This window comes from Pleurodeles waltl, chromosome 5 (genome assembly GCF_031143425.1).
Source record: "Pleurodeles waltl isolate 20211129_DDA chromosome 5, aPleWal1.hap1.20221129, whole genome shotgun sequence".
Taxonomy (NCBI): domain Eukaryota; kingdom Metazoa; phylum Chordata; class Amphibia; order Caudata; family Salamandridae; genus Pleurodeles; species Pleurodeles waltl.
In genome coordinates this window covers 483,470,137-483,491,863 of record NC_090444.1, presented here as the reverse complement: position 1 = coordinate 483,491,863, position 21,727 = coordinate 483,470,137, and positions in this window count along the sequence as shown.

Here is a 21,727-nt window from a genome sequence, read left to right as displayed (position 1 = left end):
CTGGAAGGACATCAGCTCAAATCCTAAAGCCAAGTCAAGACAGTACTTAGATCAGGCTTTAGAAAACTTGGAAGTGTGGAGGAATTATGGGGCTCAAATCTCCCCTACTATGAGTTCAAAAAATTTTAAACCGAACAGTGAAGAAAAGATCGGTAATTATGGATAAGAGCCATTTAGCTACCAAATCGCACTCTTGGATGGTAATAAATGAGTACAAACTCCTGCAATATCAGCCATGTCTGGAGGCTGGGTGGTCAAAAGCAGACAAGGATTCCTTCATCAGACATTGTTTTGGCATTATTCCTGGTGATGCCCATCGACCCACAAGGGAACGCACTGTAACAATTCCTCAGTGTAGGCTGTGTGGATGTGGACTGGAAGACATAACTCACCTAATCTGTAACAACCTATGAAATGAATGTAAAATTCTATTAAAGGCAGCATTCAACCAAAGGGGAATACAGTCCTGTAGACAAGCGGAGGTTGCCTGCTTTGAACCTTCTGACTTTGTCTTAAAAGCAAAATGTCAAATTGTTTTTATGTTTGATTTAAAAATAATTACTACAAGTTCAAAATCAGTAAAAATATAACATGGGTACATGCTGGCTCATGGGCTCGTATAGTAAATACGAAAATATTTTTAGCACCTACTTTTTAGACAAGCTAATTGGACCTAAGAATTACTTTTATAGTATACTCGGATCACATGTATAAAGATGAGGGCACTGTAAAATAATGTATTTTACAACAAAATTGTCTGACAATAATACACTCACCTCTAAATAGGAGGCCATTACCAGCAACAAATATTAAACAATGTAATCTTTCCCATGTAATATACACTAGGAAAGTTACGGTTAGAGATGCTGGACTGCACTTAAATACCAAAAAGTAATTTTAGACTAGAATGGGGAGTTTCTTAAAATGTATGTATCCTAAAATGTATGTATGATGCACTGTTTTTTATTAACTACGCATTTAAATAAACCTTGAACCATGTTGAGTTTGTCTTTAGGATTGTATCAGAACACTCAGCCTACAGTTACAGTGCAGGGTGCTTCTGGATGCAGGGCTCTAGAGGGTGGTACAATCTGTGTTTCTGCCCTCAGGGGCCTACCCTTAATACCCCATGCCCTGGATACCTAGGTACCATTTACTAGGGACTTATAGTGGCAGCCAAAGGTGTTTCCAATTGAGCCAATGCATCCTAACAGTTTTAGGGAAAGAGATATAGCCAGGGAATTTGGTTAGCAGGGGACCTGGGCACTAACTACTTTGAGGCTACATAACATACCAGGCAAAAGTGGGGGCTAACCATGGCAAAAAAGAGGCCTTTTCTCACACTACCCACCCCCTCCCCCCCAATGAAAGACTATCCTTTACCTTTTGATCATTCATCAACTAAGTGGTAGAACCTGGAAAGATCATCTGCATTGGAATGGTCAGTCCCAGGTCTGTGTTCTACTTGAAAGTCTATCCCCTATTTGGAAATGGACCATCTAAGCAGTTTGGGGTTTTCATCTTTCATTTGTTGTAGCCTTCTATGAGGCCTGTGGTCGGTCTCAACTATGAAGTGAGAGCCAAACAGGAATGGCCTCAGCTTATTCGCGACCCAAACTATAACAAAGGCTTCCTTCTCTATGGCACTCCATTTCTGTTCCCTAGGGAGTCGTTTTCTGCTTTTAAAAGCAACAGGCTGGTCATGTTCATCATAATTTTTCTAGGCAGTACAACTCCTACTCCCAGTTCAGAGGCATCATTTTGGACAATAAACAGCCCAGAGTAATCTAGAGCTTGTAGGACTTGCGCCGAACACATAGCATTCTTCAGAGAGTCAAAGACCCTTTGACAACTCACTGTTCAGTTAACCTCTATGGGCATTTTCTTGGAAGTTAGTTCTGTGAGCGGGCCGCTATGGTGCCTTAATCCTTCACTAATCTCCTATAGCATACAGTCAGGCCATGGAATGCCATGACCCAATTCTGGGTTGTGGGAGTTTCACAAGACAGAATGGGCTAGATCTTGGGTTGGAGTGGTCGAACGTGGCCTCCACCAGCCAGGCGGCTCAAGTAAACAACTTTGTCCTGCTATCTCTGGCACTTGCTTGCCTTGATAGTGAGGCCTGCCTTTTGCAGGCTCTCAAGTACCTTCCCTAGGTGCATCAGGTGATCCTGTCAAGGTAAGCTGCACTAAAGGATTCCAGTTCAGCAAAGACTTGGTTCACCAATCTCTGGAAGGTGACAGGTGCATTCTTCAGTCTAAAGGGTATAACACTGTACTGATAATGCCCACTGGGAGTAGAGAATGCTGACCTCTCTTTTGCTCCTGGAATCAGGCTAATCTGCCAGTACCCTGATGACAAATCAAAAAGGGACTCAGATATGTGGCTGCCCCTAGCATGTAAATGAGCTCATTAGCTCTTGGGATTGAGCGTGTATCGGTTTTTGTTACAGATTTGAGGCCCCAGTAATTCACAAAAAGCTCATCTCCTTTATTTCTCCTTTTGAGTGACGTTCAGGAACTAAAACTACTGGGCTAGCCCAGGGGCTCTCTGAGGGTTCAATTATACCCAAATCCAACACCTTTTTGACTTCAGCTTGTATGCTCTGCCTGACATGGTCTAACTGTCTCTAAATTGTGCTTTTGACAGGCAAGCTTTCGCCACTGTCCACATCATGTGTACACCAATCAGTCCTTCCAGGGGTCAGGTAGAATAACTCAGAATACTGGTTGAGGACTTGCCTGCAATCAGCCTGCTGTTGTTTTGTGAGGGTGTCTGACAACACCACTCCGTCCACAGAACCATCTTGTGGGTTGCTGGAGAGGAGATCAGGGAGCGGTTTACTCTTCTTTCTGCCTCTCATCTGTAACCATGAGCACGGTCACCTCTGCTCAATTTTAACAGTGTTTTAGGCAGTTAACATGGATAATTCTCTTTGGGTTTTTGCAAATGCCTAAGTCAACCAAGTAGGTGAGCTCCCATTTCTTCTCAAGAATGGGATAGGGTCCAGACCTTTTGTGCCAGAGGGCCCTTGGAGCAATAGGCTTCAACACCCAAACTTTGTGCCCGATTTGATCTTAACCATGAGTGGTTTCTGGTCATACCAGAGCTTTTGCAGCTTAGCTGGCTTTAAGATTGTGAGTTGCTTTCTCCATGTGCTCTGCCATTCTTGAACGTAGGCCAAATACATAGTCCCCAGTGTCTTCCTTGGATTCTTTTAAAGGCTTCTCCCAGCCTTCCCTTACAAGACTTAGGGGGTCAATACAACATTGGCGGTAAAAGCCGCTTACCGCCGTGCAGCAGACCGCCAACACACCGCCACAGCCGCAGAATTCCGCCACGGTCATTATGACCCACAGCTCGGAATGCTCCAAAATCCAGACAACCACACAAGTCCGCCACACCAAAGGTCAGTGATAAACTGCCGATAACAAAACCTCCACCGTCACGCCAACAATAATACACCCACACTATCACGACCCACGAATCCACGTGGCGGTCTTTCAACCGCGGTATTCCATTGGCGGTACACACCGCCGCGCTCAAAATACACACACATTTACAAAACACATTCACATTGGACAATTCGTAATACACACACCTGAGGCCCAGGAACACAGGGGAACTGGGAGGGCTGCTGTGCGACAGGGGGAGGACAGGCCCAGGGAACCCACTCTCCACGAGGCCCTCTCCAAAATCATGGGAGCCTACCACCATTCCCAGGAGACTATGGCAATGGTACTGGCCAAGTTTCAGGAGACCCAGCGGCTGCAGGAGGAACAGTATCTGGGCTTCAGGAAGTAAATAAAATAGATCAATTCCACCCTGGGCATCATTCTAGGGGTGCTGAAGGAACTCGTCAACACCAGGAGGGACACTATGGCACAACAAGGGGCCCCTGACACTAGCCTGGACGATGAACTGCTCACCACCTCTGCCGGCGCTAGTGGACAGGAGGCACCGCCACAGGACCACGACACCAGTACCCCACCCCCTGCAGATGGAGAACCACCCCGCAAGTGGTCCCTGAGATCCAGGACAAAGACAGAGAACAATGCCAAGACCCCCGCCAAGAAATGAGACCACCCTGAACGTCATCCTTCTGTCCCACTTTGTCACCCTGTCCATACTTAAACTGCCCCAGCTCCACTTCCTATGCCCCTTTGGACAATGTACCTGTGAGACTAATAGACTGGACTCTGCCATGGACATTCCTCCACCATCACCCCTGACCATTTTAGAACCCCCTCCCCTATTTAGCACTTAAATAAACACCCTTAAATCACAAAAAAATCTGGAGTCAGTCTGTGCTTTCACAATTGTGTATTTGCAATAACTGAGGGAAATAGCAATGTCCATTTTATTGTGAACATACCTATGTCACACAGCTCTAGTCCATGCGGAAACAAAGCAGATGTCACACAGTGGGACCCACATCTGTGAAATCATAAGGGAAAGTGACAACTCAGTGACCATACACTGGGTGAAAATGACAGACAGATGAGAGGTAGTAGAATTAAATCAGATGTAGCAGGCAGTGTTGTCTTCTTAGCTGTGTCTCACTGGAAGTATTGGTGGATCACCGTGTTCCTGTTGTCTATGTCCTCTTCTTCTGCTTCCTCGTCTTCACTGTCCACAGGTTCCACAGCTGCCACAACACCTCCATCTGGACCATCCTCCTGCAGAAAAGGCACCTGTCATCGCAAAGCCAAGTTGTGAAGCATACAGCAGGCCACGATGATATGGCATTCCTTCTTTGGTGAGTAGAATAGTGAACCACCTGTCATATGGAGGCACCAGAACCTGGCCTTCAGGAGGTCCTCTCTATAATCCTCCTAGTTCGCCCATGGCCCTCATTGTAGCGTTCCTCTGCCCTTGTCCTGGGATACCTCACAGGGGTCAGTAGCCATGACAGGTTGGGGTAACCAGAGTCACCTGCAAATGGCGAGGGACAACTGTTAGACACACAATAACTCATAGGGACATCCCCAGACCCAGACACCTATTCACACGGTATAGGGTCCATGTCCTCACCTAATAGCCACACACAGTGCCTCTGGAGTTGCCCCGTCACATAAGGGATGCTGCTATTCCTCAGAATGTAAGCTTCATGCACTGAGGCAGGAAATTTGGCATTCACATGGGAGATGTACTGGTCGGCCAAACACCCCATCTGCACATTCATCGAATGGTAACTCTTCCAGTGTCTGTACACCTGTTCACTCCTGCGTGGGGGGACCAAGGCCACATGTGTCCCATCATTGGCACCTATGATGTTGGGGATATGTCCCAGGGCATAGATGTCACCTTTCACTGTAGGCAAATCCTCCACCTGAGGGAAAACGATGTAGCTCCTTATGTGTTTCAGTAGGGCAGACAACACTCTGGACAACACGATTGAAAACATAGGCTGGGACATCCCTGATGCTATGGCCACTGTTGTTTGAAAAGACCCACTTGCTAGGAAATGGAGTACTGACAGCACCTGCACTAGAGGGGGGATTCCTGTGGGATGGCGGATAGCTGACATCAGGTCTGGCTCCAACTGGGCACACAGTTCCAGGATTGTGGTACGATCAAGTCTGTAGGTGATGATCACATGTCGCTCCTCCATTGTCGACAGGTCCACCAGCGGTCTGTACACTGGGGGATGCCGCCATCTCCTCACCTGCCCCAGTGGACATTGCCTATGGAGGAGAATAGCGAGCAGAGAGTCAACCAACTCTGAGGTACGTAAACACAACCTAATCGGAAAATGTTTGCAAATCGACATATGGCTGTATTAGTGTTTATGCAAGGCCTAGATATGTGTGACGCAGTACAAAATAATGCCATGTGGGCCCCTGAAATGGCGGCTGCCTGACCTGTAAAGTGGGACAAGGGGATATGAGGTAACTGCGCTGGCGTTGTACACCGTTGCGGTAGGCGGTCGAAGACCGCGGCACAATCCTGCATTGGTTAACATTTGACCCTATGGGTCCCAGGAGCCAATGACGATGTACGCCAGCGGTGACGGTACGCACTGCCGCGGACGTGACCGCCATTTTCTCTCTGTTCAATCACTTGATACCTGATCTTCGACAGGAGAGGACCTACACTGCAAGTCCTACTGTGACCTCAGTCTGGAAGCGACAATGGCTCGTGTGTCTGGGGAAAGGGCCCCTGCCTTCAGCACGGAGGAGTTGGAGAAACTCGTGGATGGGGTCCTCCCCCAGTACACGCTACTCTATGGTACTCCAGACAAACAGGCGAGTACACTGTGAGCATGCTGTATGGGCAATGGCTGTTTGGAGTGGTGTGGATGAAAGATAAGGGGGGAGAATGAGGCGTGCATGAAACAACGATGAGTGCATGTGCGTCATGGCAAGGGTAGGGATGCGGGCCAATGACTGTGACGGTGGGACGGTTATATCTTCTCCTTTTCCCCTGTAATATTCCTGTAGGTCAGCGCCCACCAGAAGAAGGATATTTGGCATGCCATCGCCAAGGAAGTCCAGACCCTGGGGGTGTACCACAGACGGAGCACCCACTGCCGGAAAAGATGGGAGGACATTCGCCGCTGGAGCAAGAAGACGGTGGAGGCCCAGCTGGGGATGGCCTCCCAACGTGGGAGGGGTGCCCGTCGCACCATGACCCCCTGATGTTCTGGATCCTGGCGGTGGCGTACCCGGAGTTGGATGGGCGCTTGAGTGCATCACAGCAGCCACAAGGGGGTGAGTACACTCTCATTCAGATGATTCAGCACGCATTGTAGGTGTCTGGGTGGGGGAGGTGGGCTGTGGGTTCCCCCAGGCCAGGGGGAGTTTAGTAGGCAAGGTCCCTTCTGAAGGCAGGTCCTGTGGCACCCCACTCCACCTGTGTACAGTGCCAACTCCACCTAGTCAGGCTCTTGTGACATCCATGTGTGCAGCAATCGGGCATAGCCTTGTAACCCATGTCCCTGTGATTGATTAGGGAACTCCAAGTGCACAGCGTAGTGCAGGGGGCTTCTGTGTCTGTAGTGTCCGCCAATGGTAGCGGTATTGCATGCACTCAACATGTCTTTCTTCTTTCTTCCCCCCCCTTTTTGTGGTCTACCTGTTCTTGTGTGCATTAGCATCATCAGGCGGACGAGCAGTGGCACCGGAGCAGGATGGAGCTGCATCCCACATGGCCCTGGAGGGCGGCACAACGGAGTCTGAATTCACCAGTGGGACGGAGGGCGAGGGGAGTTCCATGGCGGGGACAGGAGCTGAGACCAGCGATACCGACTGTTCCTCTGATGGGAGCTCCCTTGCGGTGGTGGGCCCATCTGTGCCCTCCGCATCTACAGGTACAGCTGCCACCCCCTCTACCAGCACCGCCCTCCCAGCAGCCCCTCAGCGTTTGCCCCGTGGCCGCTCACCCAGGAGGGTGGGCATCTCCTTCGCCCCAGGCACCTCACCCCCTGCCCCTGTCACCCCTGCTGCCCTCAGTAAGGAGGCCATTGACCTCCTCAGGTCCCTCACTGTTGGGCAGTCTACCATTTTGAATGCCATCCAGGGTGTAGAGAGGTAGTTGCAACAAACCAATGCATGCCTGGAGGGCATTCATTCTGGTCAGGCAGCCGAACAGCGAGCTTTTCAGACTCTGGCCTCAGCACTGATGGCAGCCATTGTCCCTGTCTCTAGCCTCCCCCTCCAACTTCCTCCACCCAGACCCAAACCCCTGTACCTCAGCCTATCCCAAGCACACCATCAGACCAGCATGCACACACGTCAACACACAAGGGAAGCTCAGGCAAACATAAGCACCACACATCCCACAGGCACTCATGCAAGCATCATACACATGCAGACATACCAACATCCACTGCCTCCTTGCTCGTCTCCACTCACACCTGCATGCACTACATCGTCAGCCACTACCTCCATCACCAACACACCCACCACCACACCCCGCTCACATGCACTCAGCACCCCCACTACCATTCACACATCCCCTGTGTCCTCTCCCAGTGTGTCTGTGAGCCCACCTCTCAAGGTACACAAATGCAGCCACACACCCACCCAACAGCCATCCACCTCACTACAGCCTCCAGCCCATGCACCTTCACCCAAAGTCAGCAAACGTACACCTCCTACAACCACTACCTCTTTCTCCACTCCCAAACCCCCTCCATCTACCCATCCCAGTATGCCCCAAAAACTTTTCCTGTCCAACCTTGACCTCTTTCACTCACCTCCCCCACCCCTTCAGTCTCCTAGGGCCCGCCTCTCCAGGTCCCAACTCAGCGTCTCAGCCACAACATCTGCGGGAACAGTGGTGCCAGTAGTAACCGGCTTCTGGAGTGCACCAGGCAGCAGGGCAGCCAGTGTGACAACGAGCCAGAGCACGGACAGTCCCCCACCTCAAAAGCATAAAAAGTTGGCCAGTGCCCGGTGGGAGAGAGGAAAAAAATCTGCCACCAAAGCCGCTCCCAGGGGTACAGTTGGGAGTGTGGAGACAGCTGCGCCACCATCCAAGGTGGGGAAGGGGCACAGTAAAACCGGTAAGTCTGGGAAAACCTGCACAAAGGACAAGACCGCAACAAGCACCGCTGCCAAGGACACCGCCGCCACCAGCACCGCTGAACAGGACACCGCCGCCACCAGCACCTCTGCCAAGGACACCGCCGCCACCAGCACCGCTGAACAGGACACCGCCGCCACCAGCACCGCTGCCAAAGACACCGCCGCCACCAGCACTGCTGAACAGGATACCGCCGCCACCAGCACTGCTGAACAGGACACCGCCGCCACCAGGACCGCTGCCAAGGACACCGCTGCCACCAGCACCGCTGAACAGGACACCGCCGCAACAAGCACCCCAGGCCAGTGAGCGCCAAAGATTCTGACGCTACTGAGGCCGCCACGAGCAGGATGAAGCACTCTAGGCACAAAGCCCCCTCCAGAACCAGTGGAGAGATCCATCCACTACCTCAGTCCTTGGCAGGATGAAGCACTCTGGGCACAAAGCCCCCTCCAGAACCACCGGAGAGATCCATCCACTACCTCAGTCCTTGGCAGGATGAAGCACTCTGGGCAGAAAGCCCCCTCCAGAACCAGTGGAGAAAGGCATCCACTACCTCAGTCCTTGGCAGGATGAAGCACTCTGGGCACAAAGCCCCCTCCAGAACCAGTGGAGACTGTTATCCACTTGAGAGACTGTGGCTTTGCACTCCCCAGGATGCAGCAGTGGGCAACCCACCCACTGTAGAGACTTGAGAGACTGTGGCTTTGCACTCCCCAGGATGCAGCAGTGGGCAAACCACCCACTGTAGAGACTTGAGAGACTGTGGCTTTGCACTCCCCAGGATGCAGCAATGGGCAACCCACCCACTGTAGAGACTTGAGAGACTGTGGATTTGCATTCCCCAGGATGCAGCAGTGGGCAACCCACCCACTGTAGATACTTGAGAGACTGTGGCTTTGCACTCCCCAGGATAAAGCAGTGGGCAACCCACCCACTGTAGAGACTTGAGAGACTGTGGCTTTGCACTCCCCAGGATACATCAATGGGCATGGAGCCCCCTCGTGGATCTGGCATTGTGCACTCGTCCGGCTGAGGTGCCCCCCCTTCCCGCTGAGGTGCCTGTTTTATTTCTATCTGATGCCCCAGCAGTGTTCTCTCCGTCTTGTTCGGGTATTGAGTGTGGGCCTCGCCCATGCATTTTGGGCCCAGTGGTCCACTGACTATGATGGTGGAATCCCTTGGACTTGTATTCTTTGTGTATATATTTGTTTATAGTGTGAATATCTTTATATATGTATATATTTTTGATTCATGTATTTGAATATATTACAATCATTCGACTCATTTCCTTTTGTCCTTGCATTCTTCCAGGGGGGATTGGGGGCTGTAACTGTAATATATCATGATGTATTAGTGTGTGTGTTGTCGTGGGTGAAGGTAGGGGTGGGGGTATTGCGTGTGTGTGTCACTCTCTTTTCCCTCCCCCCTCCCCTGTGTCGTAGGTGCAGTACTCACTGTGGTCTTCGCCGTCGTCTTTGTTGTTCCTGGTAGAGAAGCAGGAAGATAAAGGCTGGCAATATCTGGAGCTCGGGATCCATGGCGTTCTGATTCCTCGTGGGGTGTGTAGAGGTGAGCGTTTTCCCTTCCAAGTCCTGTTTCCACCTTGTTTTTGTTCGTGGTGAATCCGCCCTGGAAAAGGTGGCAGATTGGGCTGTTGTAATTCTGTGGGCGGTACATTGTCCTCTGCCAGTCTGTTGGCGGTTACCGCCGCGGTGTTTGTACCGCCTTGGCGGTCGGAGTGTTAAAGTGGCTGTCCATGTTGGCGGTTTCCGCCACGGTCGTGATTCCAATTTTTTCCGCCGGCCTGTTGACGGTTTTACCGCTGCTTTAACACCGACCGCCAGGGTTGTAATGAGGGCCTTAGTGGTCCCCTGACAGTATGCCTAAGCAAAAGTTCAAATGGAGAGAATCTTATTTCCTTTTTTGGCACTTCCTTGTTGGCAAAAAGCAGACATGGAAGTAAGACATCCTATTTCCTTCTGAGTTTTTCAGGGAGTCCTCCATTCATACCTCTCAGGTCTGGTTAAATCTTTCAACCAACCCATTTGTCAAAGGATGGTATGAGGTAGTGAATTTATAGGTCACACCACATTAATTCCACATGTGTTTTAAGTATGCAAACATGATGTTTGAACCTCTGTCTGATACGACCACCTTAAGGAACCCTACTCTGGTAAAAATACCGAGTAGGGCTTTTGCAATGGCAGGAACAGTAATCATCCTAAGTAGTATATCCTCAGGATATCTAGGGCATGATCCACTACACTACTAGGTACCTGTGTCCTAATGCTGTTTGTGAGCCAACGGGGCAACAATGTCTACCCCACCCTCTCAAAACGAACCTCAACCACAGATAGTGGCATTAAGGGGGCCTCTAAGTGTCATCCTACCTTGCCACTGACTTGGCAGGTAGTGCAGGACTGACAAAAGTCCTTCACTTTTTGTGACAGTCCTGGCCAGTAAATGTTTTTAACCTAGCTACTCCAAGTTTTATTTTGGCCTAGATGCCCAGCTAGTGGAATGCCATAGGCTAGAGTGAGGAGAATCTCTCTGTACTGCTGAGGCACTACAACCCTCTTGGTTGCACCAGGCTTGAGGTATCTGGCCTCAGTGTATAGGAGCCCATTCTCCCAAAAAACCCTGTGAGTACCACTGACATTTCCCTGCTCTTCCTTTGCTGCTCACTGCCTCAGGCCTTCAAGAGAGGGACAGGTTCTCTGCCCCTGCACAGATCTTCCCTGGAGGGTCCCCCTGGACCCAAGAACTCTGGGTGGTAAGGCTCAAGCTCTGAAGGCTCAGTTCCTTCCTGTATGGGTGATTCCTCTCCTGGGAAGCAGGGTTCTGATTTTGGATCTGATTTAAAGCTGGTTCCCCAGTGTTCTTGCCCTTTGTCTTGGGAGGCTGGTCCACTATTTCAGGATCCAGCTCTCCTTTTTCTTTCTGACGTTTGCTCTGGGTCCTTGTCTTGGCACAGGCCCATTCTGAGATCCAAGGCATTGCTGAATGGGTCATCAGTTCTGCTACAGCGCAGTGGGGGGGGGGTGCTCCAGATAACTTCCAAGTCGGCAATTTACTGGGATGGATGAGGACACAAGTACATCATGTTTCCCTACTACTACTCCAATCAAAGGTTACCATAGCTATGGGATGGAACTTTGTCTCATTGTCGGCATTGGTGACAGGATAAGACTTCCCTACCAACAACTAATTTGAGTGGACAAAGTGCTGAGTTAGCATGGAAGCAGTAGCTCCTGTGTCCTTCAGGGCTTCTACTTTCTCCCTATTAATCAAAGGGTCCTGTCTGTATTTTTGCATGTTACTTGGCCAGGCAGCACAGGATAACTCTACCCTAATCTCAGTGACTAATGTTGCTTGTGTAGGATCACTGACATGGTCAGGCCGCATCCCTGATCCCAAATGGAGATTAGCCATTGCATTTACTCCAGGGTGACTAGAGGCCTTCCTTCTGTTTTTGCAGCTAGGATCTCCAGTTGGTTGTTCTCTGTTTTTACAGTCATAGAACCAAGCCTTGTTGGGATCAAAGTGTTTTCCTTTGTACCCACTCCTACATTGCGAAGAGCCTCTGGGCCCACCCTCCTGTGCAGGTTTTTTGGTGCCTTGAGAAGACTGTTTGTTGTTTTTATTTGGGCTCCCATCTTTCCGTTGGGGGGCTTTTTGGCCTCTTTCTTTTGGTCTCCCCCAAAAGTGATAGTTTTGGTCACCCTTGTATTGACCCAGTGGTCTGCCTTCCTCCCCAATTCTTGAGGGGAAAGTGTACCTTGGTCTATCAGGTATTGATGTAGCCTCTCGTAACAATTACTTAGCAGATGCTCTTTCATGAATAGGTTGTACAGCCTATCATAATCTTTTACCTTGTAATCAGCTAACCAACCACTCAGCATTTTTACTGAATAGTCCACAAACTCTAAATAAATTTAGCTCTGCATTTTGCAAGCCTCCCTGAACTGTATGCAGTACTCTTCAGTTGTAAATCTAAAGCCTTCAATCAGGGTACCTGTCATGAGGTCAAAGGATTTAGAATCTCTCTCATTCAGTGTCAGGGACCTGTCTCTGCACTTTCCTGAAAATAACTCCCTCCCACAACAGTGTGCCCCAATGATTTTTCTCAATTTCCCACCCAATACTGGCTCCTGCAGAGGCAGAAAACAATTTAACTATATCATCCCCTTCAGTGAAGGGTGGGACAAGTCCTTTTGGGAGTTTAATGTTGAAAGATCTCTCCCTCAATACTTGAATGCTGCCACCTGAGATGGGTCCGAGGCCCAACTCTTCTTTGTTTCTCAATTTCCAAAAGCCGACTCTCTAAGGCCAGTCTTTTGGTCAGCCTGGCTAGGGCCAGGTGTTCTTCTGTGAGTGCACTAGTGCTTTAGGTGGAGGAGCTACCCTCATCCCAATTTCCCACTGGGACTTCTTCTACACCAGAGGTTTCATCAGTTACTCTCTCTGTGGGGTGCTCTTTCTCATGCTCGGCCACCAGAAAACTAAGCTTGTCTGTGTTGGCATGCTTCCCTGTCTGAAATTTGTACAGCTTGCAGAGTTTCCTTAAATGGTCATAGTTAGAACCCTGTTAAGGGGCCAGGTCGAGCTCCTGGCTCTGGATCTCTGCATCTAACATGTTTAGTTTACTAAAGCTGGCACCCTTTTATAAATTTGGAACCCCTTTTTCGATGACGCCAACTAAAGTACAACCTTTTAAAGTTCTGCTATTGCTGTAGGGACCTAACTAGGGCCCTAACAATTATTTTAAAAATGTGTAAAAAAAATGTGTAGCCAATTGAAAAACAAAAACAATTAGGCTAAAGACAATTTAGAGAGTTATTTATGTGCTAAATAAATTGACAAAGTGGTATCAGAAAATGCAAAGTCTTGATCCCACTGCTGATACAAGAAATGTAGGAGGCTGCCCCCTATGTAGTGTGCAAAACTAGGCACACTGTGCAGTGGGTCCAGGTAACCACACTCTGGTTTACAGACTAGACCACCTAATGCTCTAATTTTTATGGTAGCTTGGTCAAGGAGTTTGGCTAATCTTGGAAGAGTGCAAAGCATTTGTTGTACTCACAGTATCAATAAATCAAGGCACAGACTCAAAAGAATAACTCAAGACCAATTTCCAAAAATACTTCAGGTTTTCATAAAATTCTTAAGACCAAGATCATCAAAATTGGGTAAGTACTTTTTAAGTTATGAGTTTCAAAAATTTTAATAAAATTTGTCTTTTTGTGCATAATTACGCACCATAGGTATCAATGGAGAAACAATTTAAAAATTCACAGTAAATCAGGCAATGTGTTTACCAATGTCTCCTTTTCCAGGTATGTTGAGGTCATCGATGGGTACCCGATTCCAGCGGGAGCAGCTCTAGGAAGTAGTTGGAGCAGGTGCCAGCCACTTCAGGCGATCACTTGGAAAAGCACTGCACAGGTGGACCTGAAGGTAAGTCCAGTGGGTCCCCTTGGGATATTGAGGTCTCAAGGGGTGTGGGATCTCAGGGCACAGCTGGATCTTTGGTGCAGGGCACAGGGCAGCTGGGTACAGAGCGAATCGGTGAGCCATGAGCTGTGCACAAATGTTCCCTTAGAAGCAGGAGGTAGATCACTTTGAGGGTTGCTTGCAAGTTCCCGAAGTCTCTTGACTGGGGCTTCCTTCTGGTCCATTTTCAGTCCAGAATGGACTGTCCTTCTGGGTGTCTGACGTGAGGTGGCCAGTACCTAGGGCTATTGCAGGGTCTGGCCACTGGAGGGTGCAGTGCCACCACACTAGGCACACTAATAGGTTTTTTTCCTTACAGTCCAGCGGACATAGTTTGGTTTGGCTGCGGCATCAGGTACCTAGGTGAGTAGCCAGTCAATTAAGTGTCCTTTGCTGGGTTTTTGGTCCCTTGGGGTTTCAAAGTGATGGCTTCGCTCTATAAGGAGAGGTGGCCTCTGGAGGTTTGTAGAGTCTGTCTGATGTTCAAGCAACCCTTCAGTGGCAATTGTTGAGTCCTGGGTGCAGCTGGCAGGGTTTGGCACCTTTTCTTGTACAGCAGGACTTCAGTTCTCAAGCGTTGGGTCTTTTTTGTTGCTGATCTTCTTTTATTCATGGAATCTGATATCTTGGTCTAGAGATGCCAACTAAATACTGTATTTGGTGGGCATTTTAAGTGGGTACCTAGTAATGACCAAAGTGTCATATACCCTAGGATGGCTACACCCACTAAGTGACCACTTGCTGTGGGCAGAGATCGCCTCCCTACACTCGATTAGCTGTTTTTCTTCCATGCAAGATGGAGGAAAATGAAATGGAGAGGTCACCTCACATGCAACACCTTAGGGGTGGTGTAAGACAGGACTGACCACTCTTCCTGTCCCGTCGTTGCTCCCACCAAAAGTGGAGGATTGCAATGGAGGTAGCCATCTGCTGCTAGCAACAGGCCTGAGGGTCATGTTTCAAGGGATGTAGGCCTTTTGAAGCTTGCTGGCAGGGCATTGGACATTCCTGAGGGAGGGGTTGTTATCACCTCCACCCAGGAAGGGCTTTGTTCTAAATCCTAGAGGGCAGAATCTCTCACCCCAGGGATTCAGAATCTTGTCTGGTGGTTGCAGGCTGGTTTTGACCGGCCTGCAAACATGCCAGGGTAGTTAGCTTTTGCAGGAGGTACCGCTAAAGTGACCCCTGGGTACATTTTGTAATAAATCCAATACTGGTACAAGTTTTGATTCATCATTCTGAGTTACTTGATACCAAACACACCAGGGTTCAGGATAGCTATCAGGTAGCTGTGAAACTCGTACTGACCAGTGTCCAGCACATGCAGTAAAATGGCTGCACTGTTCGCTTACTTACAGTATATGGTGGAGAGGGCACACAGGCTATGTCTCATGTCGAGTTGTCTTTTAGGATTGCACAGGAACATTCAGCTTGCAAAGGCAATGCAGACAGCTTCTGCATGAATGGCCCTAGAGGGTGGCACAATCTGTGCTGGTGCCCGCAGGGGCCTACCCTTAGTGCCTGGCTACCGTTTACTAGGGACTTATAGTGGCAGCTAAAGGTGTTGCCAATTGTGCCAATGCATCATAACAGTTTTAGAGAAAGAGATCTGGCCCAGGGACATCTTTTGAGGCTACATCACATACCAGGCAAAAGGTAGGGGCTAGCTATGACAAGAAGAGGCCTTTTCTCACATTCACAAGTACATGTCCCCCAACGGGCACAGAAAAATCAAAAAATGTAGTATTCATAGTTTCCAGCAGTGGTGTCCTTGGAGATGGTGTACTACTGTACAGGGCAGGTAAGGATGGATGACTGGGTAAACATTGTGATGGTAGGCTCAAGTCCATATCCAAGTCCATACCCAAAGCAATAGGCTGACTCAAGTTAACCTCCCTTATCCAAATCTTCTCTGTGAGAGCAACTATGTCTGGCAGGGAATGGTTCTCCGGCATAACAGGGTTTTCTTCACACAATACCCTACGGGAACCCCCATGGGACTCTAAGGGAATTTCCATGTGTAACAGATTAACAATTAACAAGTTCAATGTTACTTTGCTGACTTTCCTATGTGAAATGTTTTAGTTATGTGATAACTCCAGAATGTTTTAATTACTTGCAACAATGCACCTGGAGATTACAGGTTGGTCCAATGTTTAGTATAATATTTGCAGATATCTGTTAGTTTGAAGGACGTTTAGGGAAGCTTCACTGTGAATGATCCTAAGAAACTAACAAGCATTATTTGTATCATTGTGTCTTAACCGGACTGTAGTGTTTAATGTGAGCCATGTGTTGGTGTAGAAAATATTTGAATTGTGTGATTTCAGCTAGTGCACAGCAGGACATTTTCAGAATATGATTTTGTCTCCTAAAACAGCTTAGAGCAGAATAGGGTGCTCTCTTTATGATAGAACTGATTTTATTTATTCACTTCTATGCCATGAATGTAACGGTTATGTCCTGTGGCAGAGCTGTGACCAGCGGAGGAAATACTAGCGATCCCCACATTGGCCACCCAACCACCTCCCCCAGGAAGGTATGGCAGTGGAAGCACTTCCGCTACCATCCTCAAACCCCTGTGACATCTGACGACGTTAGCGCGCACCGCTCTCTGAGGCCATCAGAGGTCGTTCCGACACACTGAAAGCATACTTACAGAGTGTCTAGAGGAGAAACTTATTAGTTTCTCTTCAGGAAGGGGGAAGGGAGAGGTCAGATAGGCATCGGATCAAAGGTGAGGCTTTTCCTTTCCTCGGATGTCTCTTTAAGCATTCCTGCTGCACGATCGTGAAGCAATCGTGCAGCAGGAATGCCCGTCAGACACCTGGGATTTTTTTTTAATTGCTTGATTATTTTTTGGGGAGCATTATGTTGCCCATTTCTGCTCCCCTTGGGGGCAGATCAGCCATTTTGTTATGCCATTCTGCCTGCAGGAGGAGCAGAAACCCACTGGACACAAGAGATTTATTTATTAAAATATTTTAGTGATTGGGGGGTGGCCCCTAGACACAAGGGATTGGGGGGTGGCCCCTTAGGCAAGGGCTGTTTCACATAGGGGCATAATTAAGTAGGCCATTTCTGCCCCTACTTGGGGAAGATTAGCCTATGTTTATGAGGCCCATCTGCCCCCAAGCGGGGCCAAAATCACTTAGACACCAGGAATGGTTGTGTGTGTGTGTGTTTTGTTTGGGGGTGGCTCCCCATGGTGGCACATTAATAATGGCCATTTCTACCCCCCTTGGGGGCAAATTGGCCTATTTTTATTAGGCCCATCTGCCCCCAAGGGGGCCAGAAACCCCTTAGGCACCAGGATTGTTGTGTATCTGTGTGTGTTTTGTTGGGGGCGGCCCCTTTGGCAAGGGTCACTCCCCATGGGGCACATTATTGTTGGCCAGTTCTGCCCCCCTTGGGGGCAGATCGACCTATTTTTATTAGGCCCATCTGCCCCTAAGGGGGGACAGAAACCACTTAGGCAACAGGGATTGTTGTGTGTGTGTTTTGTTTGGCGGAGCAGCCCGTTAGGCAAAGGTCACACCCCATGGGGGCCCTTTACTGTTGCCCATTTCTGCCCATTTCTGCCAACATGGAAGCTGGGGGATCTGCTGTGCGACAGAGGGAGGACAGGCCCAGGGAACAGACTCTCCAGGGGGCACTCACTGCAATCCTGGGGGCATTACACCATTCCCAGGAGACGATGGGTCAGATACTGGACAAGTTGCAGGAGAACATGTGGCTGCAGGAGGGACAGTATCTGGGGATCAGGGAGGATGTGAAGAACAATAACACCACCCTGGTCTCCATTGCAGGGGTGCTGGCAGACATGGCCAACACGATGAGGGAGGCAGTGGTACCCCACCGGGCCCCTGCCAATAGCCAAACCTATGAAAAGCCCTCAACCTCCGCTGCAGCTAGTGGAAAAGAGGCCCCGCCACAAGACCAACAGGCCATCAGCACCCTTCCCCCTGCAGAAGAAGAACCACCCTGCAAACGTTCCCTGCGATCCGCGCAGAAGCCAGAGACTATTGCCAAGACCCCGCCAGGAAATAAGACTCTCCTGAATGACACCCTTGTGTCCCACCCTGTCACCCTGTCCACCTTCAACTGCCATTGCTCCCCTTCCTATGCCCCCATGGACAAAGCACCTGTGATCCACATAGATTGGACTCTATCCTGGACTTTCCTCCACCATCAACCCTCTACTTATTAGCACTTAAATAAACACCTTTGAAAAAAATACAAGTATGGAATATGTCAAATGATTTAACTATGTATTCATTTAACAAGGTATAAACACTGCATTGCAACTGTACAGTAATATATACATAGGAATGACCTGTAGTTGGCTGCAGTCAACACACTAGGAGCGATAGTGGGGCACAAATATCTGCAAATAGAGATGCCAAAGGGGACAGTGAGTGGCCATAGAAGTGGGAAAATCAGCCTGCCAGTGACAATGTCAAAAACAAAACTGTCAATTAAAAGTGAAGTTACACTGTCTTACCTGTGTGTCATTCGAAGTATTGACGAATTATCGCATTTCTGTTGTACTAATCCTCATCCTCTGCCTCCTCATCTTCACTGTCCACAGGGTCCACTGTTGCCACATGCCCATCTCCAGCCTCATCCTCCTGCAGAAAAGGAACCTGGCGACGTAAGGCAAGGTTGTACAACATACAGCAATGCCACGATGATTTGGCAGTTCTTCTTGGGTGAGTAGCACAGGGAACCACCTGTCAGATGGAGGCAACGAAACCTAGCCTTCAGGAGGCCGAATGTCCTATCTATTATTCTTGTTGGCCCATGTGCCTCATTGTAATGTTCCTCTGCCCTTGTCCTGGGATTCCTCACTGGGGTCAGAAGCCATGAGAGGTTGGGGTAATCAGAGTCACCTGCAAATATTGAGGGACACCTGTTAGACGCACACTAACCCTTAGGGCCCACACCATAGCCATACACCAACATCCAATGCCTGGGAATCACAGCTCACCTATTAACCACACCTGGTGCCTCTGGAGTTGAGCCATCACATGTGGGATGCTGCTATTCCTCAGGATAAAGGCATCATGCACAGACCCAGGATACTTTGCATTGACATGGGAGATGTACTGGTCGGCCAGGCACAATATCTGCACATTCATTGAATGAAAGCTCTTTCGATTTCTGAATACCTGTTAATTTCTCTGGGGGAGGGACAAATGCAAAATGTGTACCATCAATTGCCCCAATAATGTTCCATCCATTGCACAGAAATCAGCTTTCACTGTGGCCAAATCCTCCACATGGGGGAAAACGATATACCTGCACATGTGTTTAATCAGGGCAGACAACACTCTGGTCAGCACTATTGAAAACATTGGCTGTGACATTCCTGCTGCCAAGCCCACTGTCACTTGGAAGGAGACAGTTGCCAGGAAATGGAGCACAGATAGGACTTGAACAAGAGGGGGGATCCCAGTGGGGTGACAAATAGCAGATATCAGGTCAGAATCCAATTGGGCACACAGCTCTGTGATTGTGGCCCTGTCCAGTCTATAGGTGAGGATAATGTGCCTGTCCTCCATTGTTGCTGTAGGAAAGTACCATCTTGCCTGGCATGTTACCCCCATCTTTACTTATATGTTTGTTTGTTTTTGCCTGTGTCACTGGGATCCTGCTAGCCAGGACCACAGGGCTCATAAGTTGTGCTCTGTATGTGTTCCCTGTGTGGTGCCTAACTGTATCACTGAGACTCGGCTAACCAGAACCTCAGTGTTTATGCTCTCTCTGCTTTTAAAATTGTCACTGCAGGCTCGTGACTAATTTTACCAATTCTCATTGGCACAATGGAACACCCGTCTATTTCCCTAGTAAATGGTACCTAGGTACCCAGGGTATTGGGGTTCCAGGAGATCCCTATAGGCTGCAGCATTTATTTTGCCGTTCTGATTCCTCGTGGGGTGTGTAGAGGTGAGCGTTTTCCCTTCCAAGTCCTGTTTCCACCTTGTTTTTGTTCGTGGTGAATCCGCCCTGGAAAAGGTGGCAGATTGGGCTGTTGTAATTCTGTGGGCGGTACATTGTCCTCTGCCAGTCTGTTGGCGGTTACCGCCGCGGTGTTTGTACCGCCTTGGCGGTCGGAGTGTTAAAGTGGCTGTCCATGTTGGCGGTTTCCGCCACGGTCGTGATTCCAATTTTTTCCGCCGGCCTGTTGACGGTTTTACCGCTGCTTTAACACCGACCGCCAGGGTTGTAATGAGGGCCTTAGTGGTCCCCTGACAGTATGCCTAAGCAAAAGTTCAAATGGAGAGAATCTTATTTCCTTTTTTGGCACTTCCTTGTTGGCAAAAAGCAGACATGGAAGTAAGACATCCTATTTCCTTCTGAGTTTTTCAGGGAGTCCTCCATTCATACCTCTCAGGTCTGGTTAAATCTTTCAACCAACCCATTTGTCAAAGGATGGTATGAGGTAGTGAATTTATAGGTCACACCACATTAATTCCACATGTGTTTTAAGTATGCAAACATGATGTTTGAACCTCTGTCTGATACGACCACCTTAAGGAACCCTACTCTGGTAAAAATACCGAGTAGGTCTTTTGCAATGGCAGGAACAGTAATCATCCTAAGTAGTATATCCTCAGGATATCTAGGGCATGATCCACTACACTACTAGGTACCTGTGTCCTAATGCTGTTTGTGAGCCAACGGGGCAACAATGTCTACCCCACCCTCTCAAAACGAACCTCAACCACAGATAGTGGCATTAAGGGGGCCTCTAAGTGTCATCCTACCTTGCCACTGACTTGGCAGGTAGTGCAGGACTGACAAAAGTCCTTCACTTTTTGTGACAGTCCTGGCCAGTAAATGTTTTTAACCTAGCTACTCCAAGTTTTATTTTGGCCTAGATGCCCAGCTAGTGGAATGCCATAGGCTAGAGTGAGGAGAATCTCTCTGTACTGCTGAGGCACTACAACCCTCTTGGTTGCACCAGGCTTGAGGTATCTGGCCTCAGTGTATAGGAGCCCATTCTCCCAAAAAACCCTGTGAGTACCACTGACATTTCCCTGCTCTTCCTTTGCTGCTCACTGCCTCAGGCCTTCAAGAGAGGGACAGGTTCTCTGCCCCTGCACAGATCTTCCCTGGAGGGTCCCCCTGGACCCAAGAACTCTGGGTGGTAAGGCTCAAGCTCTGAAGGCTCAGTTCCTTCCTGTATGGGTGATTCCTCTCCTGGGAAGCAGGGTTCTGATTTTGGATCTGATTTAAAGCTGGTTCCCCAGTGTTCTTGCCCTTTGTCTTGGGAGGCTGGTCCACTATTTCAGGATCCAGCTCTCCTTTTTCTTTCTGACGTTTGCTCTGGGTCCTTGTCTTGGCACAGGCCCATTCTGAGATCCAAGGCATTGCTGAATGGGTCATCAGTTCTGCTACAGCGCAGTGGGGGGGGGGGGTGCTCCAGATAACTTCCAAGTCGGCAATTTACTGGGATGGATGAGGACACAAGTACATCATGTTTCCCTACTACTACTCCAATCAAAGGTTACCATAGCTATGGGATGGAACTTTGTCTCATTGTCGGCATTGGTGACAGGATAAGACTTCCCTACCAATAACTAATTTGAGTGGACAAAGTGCTGAGTTAGCATGGAAGCAGTAGCTCCTGTGTCCTTCAGGGCTTCTACTTTCTCCCTATTAATCAAAGGGTCCTGTCTGTATTTTTGCATGTTA